Source organism: Bos taurus, chromosome 15, assembly GCF_002263795.3.
Source record: "Bos taurus isolate L1 Dominette 01449 registration number 42190680 breed Hereford chromosome 15, ARS-UCD2.0, whole genome shotgun sequence".
NCBI classification, from domain to species: domain Eukaryota; kingdom Metazoa; phylum Chordata; class Mammalia; order Artiodactyla; family Bovidae; genus Bos; species Bos taurus.
Window position 1 is genome coordinate 35,497,014 of NC_037342.1, and position 24,797 is coordinate 35,521,810.

At 45.1% G+C, this 24,797-nt stretch overlaps 1 protein-coding gene across 7 annotated transcripts in view; it reads left to right on the forward strand.

Annotated features, from left to right (window-relative positions):
• Positions 1-24,797, forward strand: part of PLEKHA7 (pleckstrin homology domain containing A7) — a 228,872-nt gene that overhangs the window by 49,261 nt on the left and 154,814 nt on the right. The window contains exon 1 of one of the 7 annotated variants that reach the window (XM_059875098.1): positions 1-24,797. This exon is cut by the window's right edge and continues 12,517 nt beyond it. The exons of the other annotated variants lie outside the window; for them this stretch is intronic. The gene's annotated coding sequence lies outside the window, so the exon portion shown is untranslated. 7 annotated transcript variants of the gene reach the window in all.

Sequence of the window (24,797 nt, forward strand, 5' to 3'; positions counted from 1 at the left end):
GGAGGCATTGAGGCAGCAAGCTGGCAGTGGCGAGTCTGTGTGTCTAATGCAGGTGCCTAGTTTACTGGGATCTGGAGGGCACAAGACACGTGCTTGTTTGGATCTTATTCTAGACTCCTGGCCTGTCACAGCCGAGTAGCCTAGTTTGGAGAGCATCTGTACATTGGAGAAGGGGATCTAGTGGAGGGAGCCGGAGCAGAGGTGATAGCAGGCTGGCCACTCCTCTCCTGGCAGGAGGGGCCTTATGTTCACAGTACAGATTGTGAAGGGTGGGCCCCAGGCATGGAGGGCTGCCTGGCATTAAGCAGAGCTGTTTCTCTCTCCCCCTTCCCCAGCTGGATAGAGTCATAGCATGAATGTCCAGTGCTTGTCTTTGATCAGCACTGCCCAGACTTCTGGTACCCAGCCAAGGGTCAATTTGAATTGTCCAGATTTTCCCTTATTTCTGCTATAGGAGAATAGAAGCCAGCCTGGGGAAATCCATGGGAGGAAGCAGGGATGCTAGTTGAGATCTGCCCTGATGAAATGCCCTCTAAGCTATTCTTGGGGGTTGCTGGAGAAATTAGATTTTAATAGGAATGTTCTTTTCTAAACTTTAACTAACAAAGCCATAGAAGTGTTTGGAGTTAATAATGTACCTGGCAAGTTGTTGAGCTGAAGTTTAACAGCTGATTTAAAAAACAAGATAGGGAATTAAAAAAAATAAGACATCGAGAACATGAGTGTCCTGGAATGATTTCAGTGTTTCAGTTGGAATAAGTGGTTTTGTGCAGACTGGGAGGGTTTCAGTGGCCCTCTTATCATTGGTGACCTTTCCAGGAGGCCCTGATGCTAGGCTCCCTGTCCCTGAAAAGTAATCTATTGTGCTGCCCATCGGTAGATGAACCAGGAGGCCGTCTCACCACCATGTAAAGCCTTTGAGTTGGAGCAACTCTGCCCCTGGTGGGATAACCCAGGGAACGTGGCTGGGCAGGAAAGGGAATCACCATGTGGGCAGATGCTCCAGGCACACCACCGTGATAAAATACTCATGGCTGAATAGGGGTGGGGCTGACCTAAGAGAAAAAGAAGGGAGTCCAGTGTTTGAGATGACAAAGTCCTTCTGCGGAGTTTGCTTTGGAAAAGAGAAGAGGTTTAAAAAAAATCTCTGAATGGAAAATTTAGGGAAGCTGAAACAAAGGCTCCTCTTGGATTCTGAGTGGTGTGTGTTACTGCAGGAGATGGTACCTTTTGTTAGAGGCCCTGGATCGCAGGCCCTCCCTAGCTCAAGCTTCTGATTTTACAGTCACACCCTGGCTAGTGACTCCAGGTGTCCCTGTGTCCTGCTTTCTCTCTGGTGCCCTGGTGGGCTTGTGGTTCACAGTGTGGCCCACAGAGGTGAGCTCAGAGAGTGGGCTCTGCCTGGCTCGTCCTATCTCCCTCAAGGTGCCTGACCCAGTGGTCGCTCGATGGATGTTTGTGGAATGCGTGGGGTGGTTACGTAAAGCTGTGTGCAGTGCACACAAATGCACACACACACGCGGTGCCTCCGCCCTCTCCCTCTCTGTCCTCACTTCTCCAGCTCCAGGCTCTTTCTTTTGCCTCCTGAGTGTTCTCATTCTTACTTGTTGTTTATTAGGAGACCCAGTATATATGCCAGGCAGGCATTGTGCAGTGCTTTATGTCAGCTGTCTCACTGACTCCCCGTAGACACCTTATGAAGTTGATGATAGTATTATGTTGCCATTTCACAGATGAGAAAGTCAAGGTCAAGATAGATGAACTTGGTGATACCTCTGTGTCTCCTGCGTTGGCAGGTGGATTCTTTACCACTGAGCCACCAGGGAAGCATATACCCATAGGAATTGAAAGCAGGGACTTAAATAGATATTTGTACACTAGTGTTCATTGCAGCATTATTTACGGTAACCAAAAGATAGGAATAACCGAAGTATCTGTCTAAACCAATGAATGGATTAATAAAATGTGATATATATATATATATATATATATATACACACACACAAACAATGGAATATAATTCAGCCATAAGAAGAAATGAAATTCTGATATATGCTACAATGTGGGAGATCCCCGAAGACATCATGCTGCTGTCCATTTGTCCAGACACAAATGGACAAATATTGTATGATTCCACTTATACAGGGTATCTAGGATACTACTACTACTACTAAGTTGCTTCAGTCGTGTCCGACTCTGTGCGACCCCATAGACGGCAGCCCACCAGGCTCCCCTGTACCTGGGATTCTCCAGGCAAGAACACTGGAGTGGGTTGCCATTTCCTTCTCCAATGCATGAAAGTGAAAAGTGAAAGTGAAGTCGCTCAGTCGTGTCCGACTCTTAGCAACCCCATGGACTGCAGCCTACCAGGCTCCTCCATCCATGGGATTTTCCAGGCAAGAGTACTGGAGTGGGGTGCCATTGCCTTCTCCGACAGGGTACCTAGGATAGATACATACAAATACACAGAAGCATAAAGCTGAGAGGTTACCAGGGGTTAGTGGAGGGGTAATGGGAAGTTATTGCTAACAAAAGATTATAATAATTTTGATTGGGGTGATGAAAATTTTTCAGGAATAAATAATGGAGATGGTTATGCAACACTGTAAATATAATAAGAAAAAAAAAAACTTTAAGATGAAGCAAGGAAAGGAGAGAGACAGGCAGTTAATTCCCTTGTCTAAATGTGTTACAACTGCTAATCAGATGCCAGGCTGTCCCTTTCTCTGTGGGCCCCTATGCCCGGCCTTATGGGACACCTGCTCGAATGGGACACCTGTGGCTGTGCCCTGACCATTCTGTCTAGCTGTACAAAGAGATCTCCAGCCCCCAGGGGAATGGTCATCAAGATTTAGGCCATGAAGTGGGGCCATTTCTCCCCCTTCTTTGCCCTGTCCCCAGTCACCTGATGAAGCTCCATTTGCCACAGCCCAGCACCCTGTGATCCAGGACACACCTTGCTGGGTGTTCCATTGTCAGAGCTCTCAGATTTTCAGAAGCAGGTAATGGTTTTTCTCTGTGGGCTGGAATCATGAAGTAGGACAGACAGGTTTCTTTGGAGTTAAATTTAGGGCTTAGAACCCAGGGGTGGCTGAGAAAAGCTGTATTTAACAACTACCCCACCCCTCAAGAAAGAAAAACAATGTCCTAAATTAAGCAAGATACATGGAATCTGAAGATACCTCAACCAAACTGGAACACGTACCTCTTAAAATAAAAGATGCTGAAATCTGGAAAATACCAAATATGACTGCTTGATCAGGTGCTTGCCTCTCTGCTTTTCTATTTTTGCCACCCCCATCCCAGCTCTGCAGCTGCACAGGGACAATGTCACCCAGAGGACTGGGCCATGTACAAGGCCTTGTCTTTCATGATGCATGGTCCGTGGGGTGGGGAGTGGAGGCTGCCTGTTCTGCAGGTGGGGATGTGGAAACAGAGAGGGGCCTTGGCAACTGCCCCCGCGTCACAGGGGCTGCCCCTGCTCCTCATTAGCCCCCTCCCAGAATGTCCCTTTAGCCCTTGGTTCTTCTGGAGGGGAAGTGGCTGCCTTCAACTCAGAAACACCCTTGGTGCCACCTCATTCTCATGGCTCCAGCAGCCAAGTGCCACATCTTGGGCACTTGATTTTTTTGTTGGTCCTGGGCACTGGGCAGACTGGGTGCATGAGAGATTCATAGGAACACAGGTTCAAGGGCCATACTGAGGTGCCACAGGGAGAACTTGAGTTTGTAGGAAGTGAGTGTGTATATGGAGACAATAATAATAATCAATAGTGAAAGATATTGGGCTCTTCCTGTATTTCAGACCTGTCTCCAGAGGTCTTTATGCAGACAACCTCACCAACCCCATGAGGTGGCTACTATGATCATGTCCAGTTCGATGAGAAATCTTAGGCTAAGGGCCACACAGCCAGCAAGAGGTAAAGATGGGGTTTGAACCCATGCAGTCTGTCTCCAGGGCCTGTGCACCTCGCTATGTGCAAGCCTTCATTTGTGTCAGAGCCATAGGGCCGCCTCCTCACCTGGGACACAGGGTCAGGACTCGGGGCTTTGCTGCTCCTGCCACAGCCTCCTGTTTCAGGAAAAAGGAGAGAATACAAGTTGCCCTACTCTCCCCTGTCAGCTCGACTTAGGCATGCACGCTCCTGCTTTCTGCAGTTTGCATTTGGTCGGGCCCACCATGGACATATTTATCAGAGGCCTCCTATGTGCCAGGCCCTATGTCACATGCTTCACTCATAGTATCTCACAGCAGTCCACGAGGTATTACTGCCCCCATTTATAGGTGAGAAAGCTGAGGCTCAGAGAGGTGAATGACTTGCCCAAGTTAAATAGCTAATTCATGGCAGAACCTCAGTTTGATCTCCAGGACCATCTGATTAAAAAAATCTGTGACCTTTCCACCCTGTTCCAGGAGGTTCAGTGGGGCTGCCGTGACTGCCCACACTCGTGGCTTTGTGAAAAGCCTGGCTCTGGCTTTGAAGATGCCAGGACAGGCCTGAGGGCCAAGGTTGAAACAGCACATGCCCTTTCTGGGAAAGATAGTGGGGATAGAGGTGGGGGTGGAGGGTCCTCTCGCCTCCCCTGGGTGTCCTGCAGATCCTGCCCTGGGGAGACTAACAGCTAGGATGCCCCCTTTGGATGTGGCCAGGGGTGGATGCGGGGTTCAGGGCCTCTTTTCTGGGCCACTTCTCCGGTTGCATGTATCTGTAACTATAAACTCCCTGGATGGCGCTTTTGGCTGCTGGCTTGGAAGCCGAGGCAGGGTCAGAGCTTTTGAGGGGCCAGGACAGGTGTGAGAAGCAGGTGCTCTTCTGCCTCTGAGACCCGTCCTCCCATGAGCTGCGGAGCCTGGCGTCAGGGTCAGCTGAAGGAGCTGGGGGCCTCCTTGCAGCCTTGTCTGGCTGAGCTTCTGAGATTCTGTCATCTCTTGAGGAGCCTCAGGCATCCTGGTGAGTGTCGGAAACCAGCCTGGGACGTGGGTGGTTTGGAGACCTTGCTGAGGAAACTTTGCTGGATGACCTGATTTTTCTAAAACTTGAGGGCTTTGTGTTTGGGGTTTGGAAAAAGCTGTAGTCAGGAAGCGGGGAGGAATATGTTTCAAAAAGTCAGGCTCTTCAGCCTGAGACCCATCTCCCCACAAAGGCACAGCCGGCAGTGAGCTTCCTGCAGGGGTGCAGAGAAGGGTGCTTGCTGGGTCTGTTTCAGGCAGGACAGACTGAGGCCTGGGCGGCGGGGACTGAGGGGGTGCAAGGAAGCCGAAGTTTGAGGACAAGGTTGGGTTCAAGGAGTTGACAGATGGCTGGAGTGAGAGCTCCTTTCCTGGCCTGGGCAGCCCTCTATGAGCCTCAGTGTCCCCGTCTGTGTGTTGGGGGTGAAGTCCCCCGGAGCATCGGAGGCCTCAGCCTCGGGGTGCAGCTGTTCTGCAGTCGTTGTTGTTATTTATTATTTAGCACCTCTCCTGTGGCTGAGCTGGGGCCTGTAAGTGGAGTACCACCTGGGCTGTGGGAACGCTTTCTCCTCTGGACCCTACGATTGCCTGATAGTAGTTAGCACCTACTGCTCACCTGGATTGCACCAGGCTTCACGTGGGTTAGTCCTGGAGGCCGAGGAACCTTCCTGGAATGCCCAGGGACGCTCTGCCCCCTCTTGTGGACTCCTGTAGCACTTGTTTCTGCGGTGGGGGTGTGCATGCTCCCCTCTCCTCGCCTCCTCCTGTTCTTCCCCGTCTCCTGGCTGATCATCATGCTCCTGGTGCCTGCCTCCCAGGTCTCAGCAAACATTTCAGTAAACAGGCAAAGGAGGGCTTGTGTGTGGAATCCAGTCTTCTCCTCTCTTTCCTCTTTGCTGCTCAGCTCAGGCCCTGGGTGCAAATGCCTTCTGCTCTGGGTGCTCCTTGGTGGTTGTGCAAGCTTTCTCCTAGGGCTTGAGGCTGTGATGGCTGCAGGTGTGGGGTTAGAGGGGCTGCCAGTGGCTGCATTCTGGACAAAAGGGAAACAAGATTCAGCGTCCAGGAGTGAAGGTCCCATGGGTACTGAAAGGACGTGTGGCCCAAGGTGGACAGAGGAGTCAGTTTACAGCAAGGGTTGTGGGTCAGCAGAGCTGTGCAGGGGGATGGAAGTTGGGGGAGAGGGTGTGTGTACATGCTTGATCTGGGCAGGACAGCATGAGCCTGGCACATGGGGTGCTCAGGAACCAGGGCCGTCACTCATCTTCTTGTCATCGATTGGTCTCTTGCGGGCAGTAGGTTTTAGCTCTAAAAATGCACCTGTGTCATCTGGGGTCCTCCCCCTGGGCTTGGCCTGGGTGAGCCCCGTGCAGAGGTTCAGGCCTCTCTGGCTTCCAAGCTTCCCTCCACCCAGGAGCCACGTTTTATGGGAGAGCCAGAGCCAGGAACCGCACACTGATAAGAAGTGTTTTCATTCTTGGGGGCGTTAATTAACACAGATTAGATTTCAATTGAGTGGGCCTTTTGTTGCAGGAGCCTTTCTAGTCAAGGTAGTTTCAATGGTGGTGTGGTTTCACTGAACCCGTTCAGATTCATTACTTTAGTCTGTTACCACCCAAGGTATTCAGCCCTGATGTTATTACTTATGGGCCCACTGGGTCCAGTTTTTCAAACTTGATTTAACTACTGGCCTGGCATCTCTCTCAGATATCACCCTTGTGGGGTGCTGAGCCTGGAAAAAAGATAGCCCAAGCATGTAGGCACGTTATCTTGGCTCTCTGAATTTTATTAAACATTTACAAACGTGTTTTCTTCGGTTTCCAGAGGTAATCTGGCACAAACAAGATGGGCTTCGAATGTTCTTTCCAGTTGTCATGCTGATGAATAATTCCATCAGTTTTCACTGGATGGAGAGGGACTGGAAAGGCATCCGACAGTGGTGGAAGGGAAGCCAGGCTGAAAGCAGGAAAGGAAGGCTGCCACGCCTGGCGGCAGGTCACCGCGTGTAAAGACAGGGAGCTTCTTGGCTCAGGCAGGGGTTTGGGGACCCCATCCCCTTCCCTCCGTCCCCCAGCCTTGACGCATCCTTTCTCCAGTGGACGCTGCTTGTTCTTCTGGGTGAGAGACTTCATGATTCTTTTTCTTTTCACTGTTTTTTTCTCTGGTTATTTCTGCTGTGTGATTAAGGATTTAGCAAATAAGAAAATGTTACCCTGTTTCTGCCACTCCAAGATAATGACACTTAAGATCTTACCATTCCTTCTAGATTTGGGGAGACATTTAGAAATATTTATTGATGTCTGCACTCTTCATATGTAAGTCTATATATCTTGCAGGATAGTATTTCTTTTTATTGTTATAGAAACAATGCATATTTGATTGCAGAAAATCTGGAAAATAAAGAGGAAAAGCACAGAGGGGGAAAAATAGAAATTGCACTAATTATTTTTCCATCCAGAGAGAACCACCCTTTGTGACTGTTTGTGTGTATACACTGCTGGTCTTTCTTTTCTCAAGCACATATACACATTATCTCACACCACAGATTGGGGTCATGCATATACAGACACCCTTTCTTTTCCCTTTTGGCTTAAAAATATCCCATGAATGTATGTTATGACATCATGTTTTGCTTTGAGACATGATTTTTTAAAAATAATTTGTTTTTGTGAAGCTTATGTGATAGAAAAGTAACCATTTTAAAGTTGGCGATTCAGTAGTATTTAGTATGTTCACAACGTTGTACTATCTAGTTTCAAAATATTTCTATCCTCTGAAGTAAAATTCCTTACCATTAAGCAGTTTGTCCCCATTTCCCCCAGCCTCTAGCAACCAACCAATCTGCATTCTGTCTCTACAGACTTATCTGTTCTGGATATTTCATGTAAATGGAATCATAAGTGAGGCATGAGTTTTAATGGCTGCATAGTATGCTTGTATGGATCTGTTTAAACAGGCCTTGGGTCTTCAGTGTAAGATGTTATCACCAAGAAGCTGGGGATTCTGTCATATGAACATACTATAATTGATCTAACCTCTAACTTTTTCTGGGGGCGCCGCTCTGGGTCTTTGTTGCGGCGCGTGCACTTTCTCTAGTTGCGGTGCCCGGGCTTAGTTGTCCTGTGACATGTAGGATCTTAGTTCCCTGACCAGGGATTGAACCCCGGTCCCCTGCATTGGAAGGTGGATTCTTAACCACTGGATCACCTGGGAAGACCCTAAACCCTTGTATTTGGCCACCGAGGTTGTTTGCATTTTTAAAATGCCTACAAGTAAATTGCTTCCCAGGTGGCACTGGTGGTAAAGAACTTGTCTGTCAGTGCAGGAGACCTAAGAGATGAGGGTTCAATCCCTGTGTTGGGAAGATCCCTTGGAGGAAGAAATGGCAACCAACTCCAGTATTCTTACCTGGAGAATCCCATGGACAGTTTATAGGGTCGCACAGAGCCAAGTGACTCAAGTGACTCAGCATGCACAAGTAATAATGTGTTGAACATCTTTGTACCTAAACCTTTTTTAAAAATTTCAAATTAGCAAGGATGCACATTCTTGAATATCCTATGTAATCTAGTTTGCAATAAACTTTTTTTTTTTTTTTTTGTCTCCTCGAATAAAAGACTCCAACTTCTAACCTTTGGGCTCCCTGTTGCTTTTTTGACAGTTTTATCTCTGACATCAAAGTTATTCCTTGGCAAAGGTGACTAATGCTACTTTCAACCATGCATGGTGATAATTCCTCACATTACACAGAGGTACCCCTTAAGAAGGTAGCATTTAACCTGCCACTTCAGTTTGGACCATCTGGGCTGTTTTTGCTGAATCTTTCTGCTCTTCATGGGCAGCATAACTTTTTGGCAGAGACTGGTTAAACTGCTTTAGATTGAGTTAACAGGGCTGGCCAGTGTTTGTGGAACTTGTAGCTGCCAGAGACCTCAGGTAAAAGCTTCGCTGTTTGTTGCTTCCTGTCTCTCATCCAGGTACAGGAAGTGCCAGAGTAAGTCTGGCTGTGAGATGCCCTGTGTAGACAGATTGTGGATTACTGTTCAGCCAGGAGCAGAGTTCCCAGAGAGACTTCAAATCTCCTGCGAAATCCAAGTCTGGCAGGATGTCCCTTTGTCCCTGTCACAGGCCTGAATTAGATGATATTACAATAGGAGCTACCTTTGACTCTTGTCGCATTGTGATCATGGGGTCATTGAAGGGCTATTGACTGGTTTTGTGAAGGGAGAGAGAAAGCAAGAACGTGCACGCCACAGAATGAGCTGATGGGAGAAACACTGAAGTGAGGTCTAAGCTTCGCTATGCTGTTAGTTAGTTGTGTGACACTGGGCAAGACTCTACCCTCTAGGAATCAGGTTGTCTGTACTTATGGGTGCTGACTTGTTCTGGATGTTGGTGCTTCCCTTCAGAATTGCACTTGCTAGACTGTCCTTGATGACTCTTCCCTCTAAGCCTAGCACACAGTGCCTGGGGCAGAGTGAGCCTCAGCGTGCATAGGTGTGGGCACAGGTGCACACACACACACACACTTTTCCTCTGAGCTGCTCCTTTATGATGATAGAATGTAGCTGTTTGCTTAAGTGTATACATTGTCTTCTCTGTTAGTCTGTAAACAGCTGACTTATTCAATCAATTCAGACAGTAACTGAACCCCTACTGTGTGCCAGGCACTATCCTAGATATCAGGAAATCAAAGAGAAGTAAATCATGGTCCCTCAACATGCCCCAGTCCAATGGGGATGGGCAGATATATAAACCGTAATGTGATGAGTGTCCTCATATGGATTTGTATGGAATGTAACAGGAACACAGATGGAAGGGCAGTCCATTCCCTGGACAGGTTCACTAGGAAGCAACATTGAAATGGTCCTCAAAGAATAGGTAGGATATCGCCATATGGATGGGTAGGAAAAGGGCATTCTGGGAAAAACCTTTCATTCCATTTATTTGTTCAGCAAATCTCTCTTCCTGGCCCACCACAGTTCAGGCAACTTGGGTTGTTAGGAGTTTAGATTTTCTTTTTTATGTTCTCTAGGGTGCCTAGCATAGTGCTTTGTGTAACAGTTGTTTAGGAAATATTTGAGAAATTAAAAACTATCTGATAGATAAGAGAAGTAAAAATTACTCTGACGTTTGCAGAAACTGAATTTCAAATGAAAGTATGTATATGGAAATAAAGGATGAGACAACTTTAAGGTGTATACTTAATATTTACCTCTCTTATTAGCTGTTTCTATTTTGTTTTCTTCCCAAGAAATTTATCTGGAGTATTCCTATGACCTTTAAAGTAACTATAGCATCCTATAATTATTAGTTTTTTATTCTGTGCTCTGATAGTGCTGGAGAAGAGAACATTTATGGTGATGTTTTTATTTCATGATTATTTTGTTATTGTTAAACAAAACATACAGGGCCAGAAATCCTACAAATTCCTCTTAACTTGTGAAGATCCCTTGTCTTTGTGTTAAGTTTGCTTCTTACCTACTGAAGCCCTGAACATCCTTCTGACTCCTTCCTTCAGTTTACTTCCTGTGGGTCTGAGGGGTCACTTTCTGAACTTTATGTAAGTTTATGTGTAGTGAGTCAACTTTCTGATTGTGATAAAGGCCAAATTATTCTTTTATAAACCTTTGTGATTTGTCACATTCTCGTCTTTCCAGTTTCTTGAGGAGGAAGGGAAAGGAAAACATAAACGCCCTCTCTATAGGCTTTGCATTTTCCTGCAGAGTAGGTAATAGACTTTTAAGTTGTTTGAACAACAAAAGTGAAATAAAGACAAACTAGAAAAACATCATCCAGGTAAATATATCTTTAGGAGGTAGCTTAAGTTGTAGCCCTTAAATGCAGTACTATTTAGTCAAACATTAAAAGTTAAGCAGTGAAGAGCTCTGATCTAAACTTTGTCAGTGTAAGTTCTTCTGTCTATTTTGGTGCAAAAATTGGTAGAGCATAAAATGAAATCTTGTATTTCAGTCATGTGACCAAAGGTCTTAGTTTATTACCATTCTGAAGAGCCCTGGTCCTCACTATATGGTCTAGCTTATTTAACTTTTAAGTTGGGATGGTGTACATAATTGCTGTTACTCTTTTTCTTTTTTTTTCAATTTTAGGGTGTCTTGTAGATTACAGTCACTCTAGACCTCACAAGAACTTGCTGATAACTTTCTTTGATTCATATATTCTTACATACATTTAGTCATTTAACCAATGCAAGGTATTGGCTGGTTATTATGAAGAAGACCAAGGTTTAAGAGTAGTCTATGAGAATGTATAATCCAGTGGGATCTAATAGTATCATTTCCATGCCTCTGTGTAAGCTGTTCCCCTCTGCCTGGAGTGCCCTTTCTTTGTCCCCTATTGAACATGTGGCAACTTAATCCTTAGCCTTCAAGCTTCCCTGTCTTGTTTAAGGACAGTGGATCCCCAACCTAGGGCTGTAGATTCTTTGAGGGGAACCTCAGAATTATTGCAGTAGTCAGCAAATTCACATGGATGCTAAACATTATCTGCAGGCTGAATAAACCATGTCATTTGTCAAAAATATAATTTTTCAAAGGTATATAGATGCCATTATGAAAGGTGAAATTAAAATATCTGAATTTAATTTAAATATCTTACTGAATTCATAGATGCTCTATGTCCTTTTGTATTTTTTACAGTCAAAAATACTAAAGGTAAAAAAAAAAAAAAATACTAAAGGTATAACTCTTATGGGCTTCCCCGATGGCTCCATGGGTAAAGAATCCACCTGCAATGCAGGAGACACAGGAGATGCAGGTTCAATTCCTGGGTCAGGAAGATTCCCTGGAGGAAGAAAAGGCAACCCCCTCCAGTATTCTTGCCTGAAGAGTCCCATGGACAGAGGAGCCTGGTGGGCTACAGTCCATGGGGTGGCAAAGAGTCGGACATGACTGAGCAGCTAAGCACACGTGATAACTGTTATAATGGAGGTCTATGAATTTTTTAAAGTTAAAAATCATTATTCTTATTTGTCTTAGGGTTCTGTTTAGTTGTAAATCATAGAAAACCTGACATAACAGAGACTTACTTAAAGAAGTTTATTTCTATTTCACCCAAAAGTCTGGAGATAGTCATCTCAGTTAGACTGGTCTCAAAAAGTCTTGTGGGCCCCAAGAACTCTAACTTGCTCTGCTTTGCTCTGCCATCCCTAGTACATGGCTTTCATCTCAAAGCTCAAGATGGCTGCTTGAATTCCAGCCATTCCGTCTGTATTCCAGATAGCAGGGGATAGGATCACCTCCCTACCCACCCCAGCCCAAACACACCCGAGTTGTGTCTTTAGGAACATAAGGGGGAAACTTTTTACCAGGAATAAATAGATCCCTGAAACCTTCTCAGAGTGGGCATCTCTTCCCATCACTGGTATAGGAGCTTTTCCTCCATTCCTTTGAGGGCTACTCTGCCTTAACCTGATATAGGTTTTTCTACAAAACTTGGATTTCCCCCCACTATATATTACTCCTATTTAAAGACATTTAACCCTTGAGAACCTAATTGGCTTTATCTCTAAAACAAAAGTTTAAGCTAAATGACTTCTAAGAAAGTTTTTAAATCTTAAGTTTATAGATTCTAAAAATAATTATTCTCAAAGTGTGTTCTGTGAAATACTGATTCCTTGCCAAGGCAGGGGACACTTAATAGGTTTTATGTGGAGAAAAGTAAAGTTATGTAGAGGATTCTTTACTTACTGCATAACTTTTTAAAGTCTTTGAATACACCTAGTAGCATTACTCGGAGAAGGCAATGGCACCCCACTCCAGTACTCTTGCCTGGAAAATCCCATGGACGGAGGAGCCTGGTGGGCTGCAGTCCATGGGGTCGCTAAGAGTCGGACACGACTGAGCGACTTCACTTTCACTTTTCACTTTCATGCATTGGAGAAGGAAATGGCAACCCACTCCAGTGTTCTTGCCTGGAGAATCCCAGGGACGGGGGAGCCTGGTGGGCTGCCGTCTATGGGGTCGCAGAGTCGGACACAACTGAATCGACTTAGCAGCAGCAGCTGCCTTAACCTGAGATTTCAACCTGGTAGTCAGGACCATGCCCAATGGTTCTCCATAGTCTCACCTCACAAACGCTAAGGCATGGCCTACAGGAAAAGAGGAAACCCTTCTCAGCTTTTGGAAAATCATTCTTAGCTCTCTGCTCTCCCTCCCTTTGCTGTGGTCCTCCTCTGCTTCCACTTATTCACTCACTCTAAGAATTTGCTGTCTGATTTTCACCCTCCGCTCTTTAAGGTCTGCTTGGCTTCCTACTCACCAAGTCCAAAGGCCATTGTCAGGCCTAATTCCCCCTGCTATTTAGAGAGTTTGACTTTAATGACCAGAATCTCTTTCTCAAAACCTCATCTTGCTGATCATTCAGGATGCTCAACTTCCCTTACCCTCTGTCTTCTTTTTGGTTGCTTTCCCTCCTCTGAATTTCTGTGGCTCATGATCTCCATACTTTGATGGCATTTGCTACTTTCCTTCTTCTGCTTGGTTTACTTTGGTAATTTATGTTTCTCTTTTAACTCTTTGCTAGACTCTCAGGGCAAGATCTGATCCTTAATTCTCTTTTTCACTCCCCGAATTGCTGAGGACAAGCATCCAGTGGGCAGTCAGACAATGAAATGAATGTATAATTTTGGGGGGATTTGTTGTAAGTTAACTACTGAGTAATATTTCTCAAAGTGTTTTCCATAGACCGTCTTGTGTGTATAATGAGGTATCTGTTTAAAATCCAGGCTTTGGGGCCCTATTCAGATTTACAGAACCTGACTCACTGGGATTATGGTTCTGCAGCCTGCATTTTTAACGTCTTCCCAGGTGAATTTATTCGCACTGAAATCCGAGAACTCCTGGTTTTTGGACAGTGAGCAAATCTTAAATGAATCTCAGCCGCTAAGCATGAAATGTCTTCTAGACTCCCCACAGGTGGAATCAGGGCTTGGTTGGAAGGCATGGCTTTGAAACATGGTGATGGGAGGGGAGCACAGAGGTGGTGAGGTGGGTACACTGAACCAGATGGACAGATGAGGCTTGCTGAGGAGAGATGAGGAGAAGGGAAGAAGAAGACGGCTTGGGGGGCTTTCTGAGAGGAGGAACCAGCATGAGCAAGGCATGGAGGTGAGCAATCCAGAGTATAGGAATGACGGGGGTCTGGGTTGGCTTGTTGGAAACATGTGCAGGGAAGCAGACAAAAAAAGTCAGGTCGTGAGGGCTTGAAGGCCGTACTGAGGAGGTGATTCCTGCCCTGAAGGCAATGCTGAGGAAGTGAGAGTGTGGGCATCTGTGTGGACCGGTTGCCTGCTGGGCCTGCTGTTCTCCCTGTGTGCCGAGGATATCCCTGGGGGCTGTGGAGCGAGGCAGATGTGGGGAAGGGAGAGAGAGGCTGCGGGCAACCTAGACGGCCTGATCAAGTCCTGAAACACTTACATCCCTGTTTAATGTCAAAGTGTATCTCCTTGCTTCAAGTTTCTGTGTGTTGTTTTTTTTTTTTTTTTTTTCCAATCATCTCCACCTCCTGTGAACTTGCTAGAGGCTGGGGTGTGTGTGTGTGTGTGTGTGTGTCCCCTTCATCCCACCTCACAGCTCACCTGGGGTATGTGCATGTGTGTGTGTGTTCCCTTCATCCTACCTCACAGCTCACCTGGGGTGGTGTGTGTGTCTGTCTGTCCTTCATCCCACCTCACAGCTCACCTGGGTGTGTGTGTGTGTGTGTGTGTGTGTGTGCATCCTTAATCCCACCTCACAGCTCACCTGGGGGTGTGTGTGTGTGTGTGTCCCCTTCATCCTACTTCACAGCTCACCTGGGTGTGTGTGTGTGTGTGTGTGTGTGTGTGTCCCCTTCATCCTACCTCACAGCTCACCTGGGTGTGTGTGTGTGTGTGTGTGTCCATCCTTAATCCCACCTCACAGCTCACCTGGGTGTGTGTGTGTGTGTGTGTGTGTGTGTGTGTCCCCTTCATCCCACCTCACAGCTCACTTGGGGGGGTGTGTGTGTGTGTGTCCATCCTTAATCCCACCTCACAGCTCACCTGGGTGTGTGTGTGTGTGTGTGTGTCTCCTTCATCCCACCTCACAGCTCACTTGGGGGTGTGTGTGTGTGTGTGTGTGTCCATCCTTAATCCCACCTCACAGCTCACCTGGGGGGGGTGTGTGTGTGTGTCCCCTTCATCCCACCCCACAGCTCACCTAGACATCTGTGTGTGTGGATTGTATATATATATATATATATTTGTGCAGATGCGGTTTTACTATTTTCCTTTTTCTTGTTGCTATGACTGCTGTCACCTTCCTGGTGTGAGGGAAATAGAGGGCGAGGCACTGCGGTACGTTCAGATGTGTTTTTACAATCCACTACTTGAGAAAACAGTCTCTTCTTCAGTGGTCACAGCAGTTTACAAATGCCACAGCTCCCTAGGTCCTGTGGGGCCCTGGCATCTGTGTTAGTTACAAGCTCCCAGGGACGCGTGTTGATGCTGATGTAGTTGCATTTGGGAACCTCCAGCCCAGATAACCCAGTCCCTTTGCCCTTTTACCAAGGGATTAAGGGCCTTTGAATTCCTCAGCTGGGATGGGTTTTTTAACTTGAGAATGACTCCTTCTTCCTCTACTTTGATCAGCAGAGAGGAAAATACCTCACAGAGCAAAGAGGTGGCCGAGGGACTATCCCCCAGGTCTCCCCTGCGTGGTGGGTGTGTGTTGCCAGAGCCCGAGTCTAACAACGCTCATTAAGACCCGCAGCAAGTTGGGACCCGTCAGTGACGAGTACTCTCTGCTGTTTTCTACGGAAATTTCACTTCACAACCTGATTTGCCTTCAAATACCCTGATTTGCCATTCTAATGAGGCACTGAAGTCAGGCTTTGTGGGCAGGTTTGTGGCGCCCTCTGCATCTTGATGCTGTGAACCTCTTGGGAGATACTTGAAGTGAAATTTCTTTGAACACATCTAAAGAGTCCACACACACAAACAAAAATCTCAGTTATTCCTAAGCCTTAAAAATATTCAGTGTTCAGTTTCAAAGTTCCTGTCTGCCCTCACTTTCAGGTTGGTGTGATCCTGCCTTGTGGTATGAAGTTAAGGAAGGAGGGTTTCACACTCTAAGAGGCAGAGAGGGGACTGGTCTCAGGGTTTTTACTCCGGCAGGTGTCCAGTCCTCTGCAGGCTGTTAGCCAGTGACTTGACCGTTTGGGAGGGAAAACCTGGGAGCAAACCTGGGAGCCGGAGGCTCAGACCCACTGGGCTGTGGCTTGGGTGGGTGCTGGTTCCCTCTGAGTCTCTAGCAGGAGCGAGTGGCTGACACTCCCCAAGAGTGTGGGTGGTACCACAGATGGCGCCTGCTGCCCTCCTGAGGCGGACTCTGGAAAGGGAGCAACTTGCCAACGGTGGAGGCTCTGGCTGCCCTGTGAGTGAGGAGACCAAGTAAACCACAGGGGTGGGGGCAGTCCGCCTGGTTCTTGTCTGTGGCTCAGTCATGAGCAGACTGGGATGGGCCTTAAGGATGTTGCCTCAGAAACAAACCAAATATACCTGTGACCTAAGTGATAGCAGGAAGCAGCGATGTCCTTTGAGCCAGAGAGAGAAAGTAGAGACTTTGTAGGACTTTTCTTCCTGATCACATACCTACTGGGCCCATGGTCTAGCCTTTTCCTAGGCCCAGATCCTTGATTCCTTTGAAACTACATTTAATATGACCTTTGCTGCATTCTAGTACCAAAGCTTCTTCCCTTGAGATCTTCTATATGTAAAGCCACCTCCACCCTCCCCCATACCCCTCTCCCTGTCCTCATCAGTCCCTCACCTCCAGAGAGTGCCAGATACTCTTGCATCAAAACTTTTATCCTGTCCCCCTGCTTAGAAACCGTATGGAGCTTCCATTTATTCAGCTGATAAAGTCCAATGTTCTAGATCTCCCTCTTCTCCTTTCAGGCTTGTATCTATCCTTCTATCCTACACTCACCAAGTACTGCAGGGCTTTGTGAAGTTCAAGGATACAGCGATACATATGACAGAAAGAGGCGTAATCCTTGAAGAACTCTCAGGTTGTTGGAGAAGGCAGACAGCAGTCGAGTAGAGACAAGTTTGGTGAGCTGTGGGATAACAGAGGAGGAACACCTGTGTAAAAGTGAGCTGAATCTGTGAATGGTCCCCCGGTGTTTGTAAGGTCAGAACACACCAAATACTGGGAAGAAGCCTAGCGAGTTTTCATATTAGGAGGAATAATGATAATGAAGCTTTTGCATTATACAGACCTAAACTAAGCTTGATTAAAAGTATTAATGCTTCTGAGCCTCAACTTCCTCATCCATAAATTGAGTAAGGCATAATAGCAGCACCAGTCTCACAGGATTGTTGTTAAAGTTTAAATGAGATAATGTGTGTTTGTGGAACGTAGTAACTGTTCAATAAATATTGGCTGTTGTGATTATTATCAGCGTCAGAAAATGCAAGGAAAAACATCTCCAACAATTTGCTCAGCATGAATCCAGCAAGTCTTATAAACCTATCTGTTGTAACACACTTCAGCACAAGTGAAAGGAGTAACTCTAACAATTCAGTTCATCAGTAAAAGAAATCTGTGTAAAGAGTGACACCTTGTTTTCTCAAGTATGGGTTTTGCACACTGGGTTTTTTTTTGTTTTTTTTTTTAAGAGAGGTATTTTAATACTTGTATGGTGATTTGATAGAGTCATACCCAAAGATAGGCAACAGAATCGCCTGGGAAAGGTTTCTAAAATACCGATTCTGGGATTCTGCCTTTCTCCCCTACCCTAGACTGTTCCAGTATATCTGGACAGGGCCTGGACATCTGCGTTTTAAATAAGTGCCTCCAGGCGCTTCTGATCTGGGGCTCAGTTAGGGAACCCAAGACAGAACCAGGACTCTGAGGCCAGCCCTGGGCTTAGCTTCTCTTGGTGCTACCTCTGTCTACCTGGGTGACTTCCTGTCCCTCCGGCTCTGGGAGTCCCAGGGTTGTCCGGCATGGGCACCTGATGAGATGATGAGTGGCAGTACTTTTCTGTGGGCTCAGAAAAAGTAAGGGATTGTCATTCCTATTTATTCATTATAACAATCCCCTTTTCTCTAATGATTGAATCAGAGTTACTGCTACAACATAGCTTTTAAGCCTGCAGTTGATTTTGATAGGATTTAATGGAAAGTAACAAGAACCTGTGCTCTGGCCTGAGAACACATTCTTTGCTATTAAAAAGCCTCTGATTCTGAGCTTTAGTCTGTCTGTGGAGGGAAGACCATGCCAGGCATTTTTGCTTGAGAGTTGAAAGCTTGAGGTCTGTGCTATCCTAAAAAGGTAGCCACTAGCCACATGTGCCTGCTTATAACAATAATGTTGTTCTTCAGTTGTTCAGTCGTGTCCGACTCTGTGCGACCCCATGGATGCAGCACGCCAGGCTTCCCTGTCCTTCATCATCTGCCGGAGTTTGCTCAAACTCCATGTCCATTGAGTTAGTGATGCCATCTAACCACCTCATCCTCTTGTTCCCTTCTCCTCTTGCCTTCAGTCTTTCCCAGCATCAGGGTATTTTCCAATGAGTTGACCCTTCGCATCAGGTGGCCAAAGTATTGGAACTTCAGCTTCAGCATCAATCCTTCCAGTGAATATTCAGAACTGATTTCCTTTAGGATTGACTGGTTTGATTTGCTTGCAGTCCAAGGATCTCTCAGGAGTCTTCTCCAGCAACACAGTTCAAAGGCATCAATTCTTTGGCGCTTAGCCTTTTTTATTGTCCAGCTCTCACATCCAAACATGATTACTGGAAAAACCATAGCTTTTACTATATGGACCTATGTCCGTAAAGTAACATCTCTGCTTTTTAATAAGCTGTCTGTGTTTGTCATTGTTTTTCTTCCAAGGAGCAAGAGTCTTTTAATTTCATGGCTACAGTCGCCATCTGCAGTGATTTTGGAGCCCAAGTAAATAAAATCTGTCACTGTTTCCATTATTTCCCCATCTATTCGCCATGAAGTGATGGGACTGGATGCCACGATCTTAGTTTTTTGTATGTTGAGTTTTAAGCCAACCTTTTCACTCTCCTCTTTCACCTTCATCAAGAGGCTCTTTAATTCCTCTTTGCTTTCTGCCATAAAGGTGATGTCATCTGCATATCTGAAATTATTGATATCTCTCCCCACAGTCTTGATTCTGGCTTGTGCTTCATCCAGCCCTGCATTTCTCATGATGTACTCTGCATATAAGTTAAATAAGCAGGGTGACAATCTATAGCCTTGCATACTCCTTTCCTAATTTGGAACCAGTCTGTTGTTCCATGTCTGGTTCTAACTATTATTTCTTGACCTGCTTACAGGTTTTGAAGGAGGCAGGTAAGGTGGTCTGGTATTCCCATATCTTTAAGAATTTTCCAGTTTGTTGTGGTCTACACAGTCAAAAGCTTTAGCATAGTCAATGAAACAGAAGTAGATGTTTTTCTAGAATTCTCTAGCTTTTTATATGATCCAGAGAATGTTTGCAATTTAATCTCTAGTTCCTCTGCCTTTTCTAAATCTAGCTTGTACATCTGGAAGTTCCTGGTTCACATACAGTTGAAGCCTAGCTTGAAGGATTTTGAGCATTACTTTGCTAGTAAGGGAGATGAGTGCAATTGTGCAGTAGTTTGAACATTCTTTAGCATTGGCCTTCTTTGGGATTGGAATGAAACCTGACCTTTTCCAGTCCTGTGGCCACTGTCAAGTTTTCCAAATTTGCTGGCATATTGAGTGCAGCACATTAACAGCATTGTCTTTTAGGACTTGAAATAGCTCAGCTGGAACTCCATCACCTCCACTAGCTTGTTTGTAGTGATGCTTCCTAAGGCCCACTTGACTTCACACTCCAGGATGTCTGGCTCTAGGTGAGTGATCACACCATCTTGGTTATCCAGGTCATTAATATATTTATTGTATAGTTGTTCTGTGTATTCTTGCCACCTCTTCTTAATATTTTCTGCTTCTGTTAGGTCCACACCGTTTCTGTTCTTTATTGTGCTATTTAGGACTAGAACTTCTCCTAGTCTGGATTGAGTTGTACTATGGCTTTGAAATACATAACAGGTTTAGATGACTTAATCCTTAAAAAAAAAAAGAAGTGAAATGTCAATAACTTTTATAGTGATTACATGTTTAAAATGATATAGTATTTTGGATGTATTTAGTTAAGACATATTATTAAAATTAATTGTACTGATTTCTTTTTACCCCCCTTTTTTTATTGGAGTATAGTTGTTTTACAGTGTTGTTTTAGTTTCTGCTGTGCAGCAAAGTGAATCAGCCACATGTATACATATACCCCCTCTTCCTTGGATTTCCTTCCCATTTAGGTTACTACAGAGCACTGAGTAGAGTTCGGTGTGCTATAGAGTCTGTTCTCGTTAGTTACCTGTTTTTTACACAGTAGTGTGTATATGTCAATCCCAACCTCCCAGTCCGTCCTACCCTCCTCTTTTTACCCTTTTTAATGTGACTGCTAGAAAGTTTAAAATTGCATATGTGGCTCACATTATATCTCATCCGACAGTGCAGCTTTAGGGTTGAAGTCAATCCTGTGGGCCAGTTCAAAAAGTTTATGGTATTTACCTTGCAGATTCGAAAGGTGGATTTTACATTTGAGATGAACATCCAGAAGAGTTATTCTGAATCATTTAACTTGACCTTGAATGTTTGCAGTATTTGAAGTGGGAATTTCATGCAATTTGGTCTGAAGGGCAAGTGCAACTTATCTATTATTTTAAAAGAAAATCTTCTGACATCTCTAGGTGGAGCAAGGAGGAAGCCTAAGTGAGAAATTGCTTTGCTCTGATTGGATTTTTACTGCAGAGCTGCCAAGCCCAGAAGACAGCAGTTTATAGTGAACACTGCAGTTCGTTTTTTAACTGTGGACATGGGATGAAGCGAAATAGCAATGGAAGCACGGCTTACCCTTTTTCCTAATCGTTTTTGACCTCTCTCTAGGCCTCTGCTTTCTCTCTCTTCCCTTGATATTGTTTGGTGATTATAGTGTGTGAGGCCCAGTCAGGCGCTCACAGAGTGAGGTTAAGAAAGGCAGATTTAGCTACCAAGCAGTGGCCAAGTTGGAGTAGCACTGGTCCCTGAATTTCTCCTTAAATGGCAGTATTCCTGGGAATTCAGACCATTTTCTTCATCAACAAAGTGGTAGTGCTGAAAGCTCTTGTGTCTACCTCATGGTGGGATTATGAGAAATTAAAAGGCAGGATGTCCAGGATATACAAATGATTGATAGTCAAAGCCCAGAAGATCAATTTACCCTTCCGTTAATAGTTTCTGTGGCAAATAGTCTCACTTCTATAGGCCTCAGATCTTTCTCCTGTTGAAAACTAAGGGAATAGAATAATTCAATATAGTTAAAGAGACCCAAAGTCTGACCCCAGATTGAATTCCCATTCTGCTACTGCTCACTGTGTGACCTTGGGAAACCTACTTGACCTCTCTGTGCCTCAGTTTCCTTATCTGTAAAATGAGGATAATAGAACCTATTGTGAGGTTAACTGAATTAACACCTGGAAGGTCCTTTGAACAGTGCCTGGAAGACAGCAAATACTGCGGGAACACTGGATTCATTCAGTCAACAATATTTTTTCAGTACCTCTTATGTGTCAGTTGCTGTTATAAGCACCAGGAAGAGCAGTGAACAAAGCAATAAAACTTGCTTTGAGAGAGTGCTTTTAGTAGAGGGATTTAAGGTGTATTAATTATAGTCAAAGTATGTCACTATCTTAGGGGCCTGCATGCACAGTACCGCTTTATGTTAATTATTGGGTTTTGACAATATAAGATCCCAATTTTTAAAAAAATGTTCTAACTGCTAAATAAAAAAAAAACAAGGCAAATACAAATCCTTGGGTTTCATTCCTAGCTTACCTACTTCCTCACTGTGTGACCTTGAACAAGTTTCATTCTCTCTACAGCTTTGTTTCCTCATATATAAAAAAGTTAATGAATAATATCTTGCACAAAGGAGAGTGCTAGCATTAAGTGTTACATCAAATGAGACAGTGCCTGTAAAGCTCTTAGCACATTTGACCCGTAGTAAGTGTTCTAGAAACGTTAGCTGTTACTGCTATTGCTTCTAGTTCTGGAGATTCTGGAAGTCAGTGGTTCTAAATTAAAAGTTTCCCCAGGCTGGTATAAGGGAAAACTGAAGCATGTTCTCCTGTGGTGCCCCTCTCCCTGGGGAATGTGGTTCAGAAGTGGCCCAGAAACCTTTTCTTTTTTTTCTAGAGAAAAATAGAGATCCGGAATTTCTGTAGAGGCGCCCAAAGATGGAGCGGGTTGCCAGGAGAGGTAGGAGTCCTTCATCATTGGGGGTGTCCAAGCTAGACAGTCAGTCAGCAGGGTTATTTTAAAGGGGTCGTCCTTGGGTTTGTTGTTTTGAAGACTGCTTCCGGCTCTGAGGTGATGGAGCGTTTGTTTGGTAGCCAACATTGGGTCCAGCTAGGTAAGTTATCTCTAATGAGAGGTACCCAATCATCCCAACAGCTTGGGGTACTCGTTTCTAAAGGGCAGCTGTGACTTCGGGAGACTCCCTCCCCACTCCCCCCAGCCAGGAGGGGCACTTGGCCTGATAGTGCTGCTAATGCTTCTTCTTCTGAGTATAGATATTTCTTGGACACAGGTGCTAGGCTTGAGCCCGAGAGAGGCATGTCGCTCCCTTACCACACTGTATCCGGAGAGTAGGGGTACCTGAGTCTCGGTGCCACAGTCCTCCTTTCACTCCCTTTTCTGGGGACGGAGTGGACTGAAATGGCTTCAGAGCCGAGTGGTTAGTGGAGGAGCTCACCTGTGTCTGGCCCACTAGGCCAGCTCTAGCAGAGCCACAGCCAGCTTTTAATTTTGGTCTCAATTATTCTTCCATTTTGTTTGCTACCTTGGACTTGCCTACAGGAAGTGAAAAAGCAGAGGGACTGTGTTTTCTGGGTTCATTTGCTCTTTTCTTCTTTTTTAAATGATAAGCAGTTTATTTGCTTTAACAGAGCCATTTCCTGAGTGTCTGCTGGTACAAAGCACATGCTAGCCACTGTTCTTCCATTCCTTCAAAGTGCCTTCTGTGTGCCAGGCACACTGCTGGGGCCTGGAGCTGAGAAAAGACACAAGTGGTCCTTCTCTTGGAAGTTACAGTCCAGCCGGGGGAGATGGGCACTGATCTAAGGTTCTGTTTGTTTGTGAAGGGGAGACGACTCCCCTACCCCACAGGTGTCTGAATGTCTTCCCTACCCTCCTTGTCCCGCCCCCAGTGGCCCTGGCTTTGATTTGGCAAGCCCGGCACATTGTCCGTGCTCTTGGCTTTCTGACTCCCTTCCTGTGACGTTGCTGGATCTCATCAGATCCTGGGTGTCAGTGAAACGCCACTGGTCTTTGTCACCTCACCCTGGTCAGTTACCTCTGCACAGGCAACTCAGGGAAATCCCTACCCTTCACCCCTATATGTCTCCTGTGCCAGAGAAGCCTGTCACCCTTCGTAATCTTTGCAGCAGACCAGGAATCCCCTGGCTTGTAATAGAAGGAAAGCTGGGAGGACGGACAAGAGTGACATGGGGTGTGTGTTGCCAAGGCAGCTGACCTGGGGGAACATGAGGAGATACAAAAGGAAGAACCAGTGTCTTTGAATGAGCTGCTTTATGAGAATGACTTTTAAAAATGAGACTTTATTTTTTTAGAGCAGTTTTAGGTTCACAGCAAAACTGAGCGGAAGGTACAGATTTTCCACCTACCCCCTACCCCTACATATGCCCCAGCCTCCCCGGTTATCAACGTTCCCCACCTGAGTGGCACAGTTCTTACAGTTGATGAAGCTGCACTGACACATCATTATGACCGGAAGTCCATAGTTTGTATTAGGGCTTACTCTTGGGGCCGTATGTTCTATGGGTTTGGACAAATGTTTAATGACTTTCAGAATGTATCTGCAGTGTTTTACATCCACAGTTTGTGAATCCTCTATGCAGTGTTCCTTAAACTTCGGACATCCCAAATTTCAGGCATTCCTGTTTCACCTCTGCATTTTTGCAGTAGACATATAAAATTGACTTAAAACAAACATCAAACAAGTGAATTTTAAAATGTAATTTTATATTCATTTTTTATTAACCTTCATAGCTCTTATCTACATTATTTATAACTATTGTTTTATAGCATTTATATTTTTACAAATGTTCTTGCCACACTGCCATCTCAGGTACCCTCAAGTATTTGCTCCATTCTTAAGGAGATTCTGCCTAGGAGGTTCATGAATAATGGCCTTTCAGAGGTTTTCAAATCCCTTAAAACTGGCCAAAATTGTATTTATGTCTTTTTTCTTTGGGGAAAACAGTTCAGGTTTTCATCATGAGAAAGGGCCAGGACCAAAGAAGAACCACAATTTGCAGTTCTTGGAATTATGTCTAATATTCATTTACAAAGATTTCATCTTCCCAGGAAGAGAAAGCGTTTTCTTAAAAAAAAAAAAATGGAGTTTTTACTCATAAAACATCCTGTTTTTTTTTTTAATGAAGTGCAGATAAACTGCAAATTGAAAATTGGTAATGGCTTTTCCCACATTCCCTCCTCATCTGTATCCTGTTTTCAGCCTTCAATGTGCGAACATTAATTCATCACAGGACGAGAGTGACTGCTTTCTGATCCAAAAATCGTGACATATGATCTGATAAAGAATCTGTGTGTATGTATCATGTCTTTCAGAGGTATAAAAGGAAAATTCCAGTTATACACTTAATGAAATGCCTTTATTAAACAGAAAATTGCAAAACAAAATTTTTTTAAGGGAGGGGAATATCCAGGAACATCCAGAATATAGGCTCACTGAAAATATAGGTCA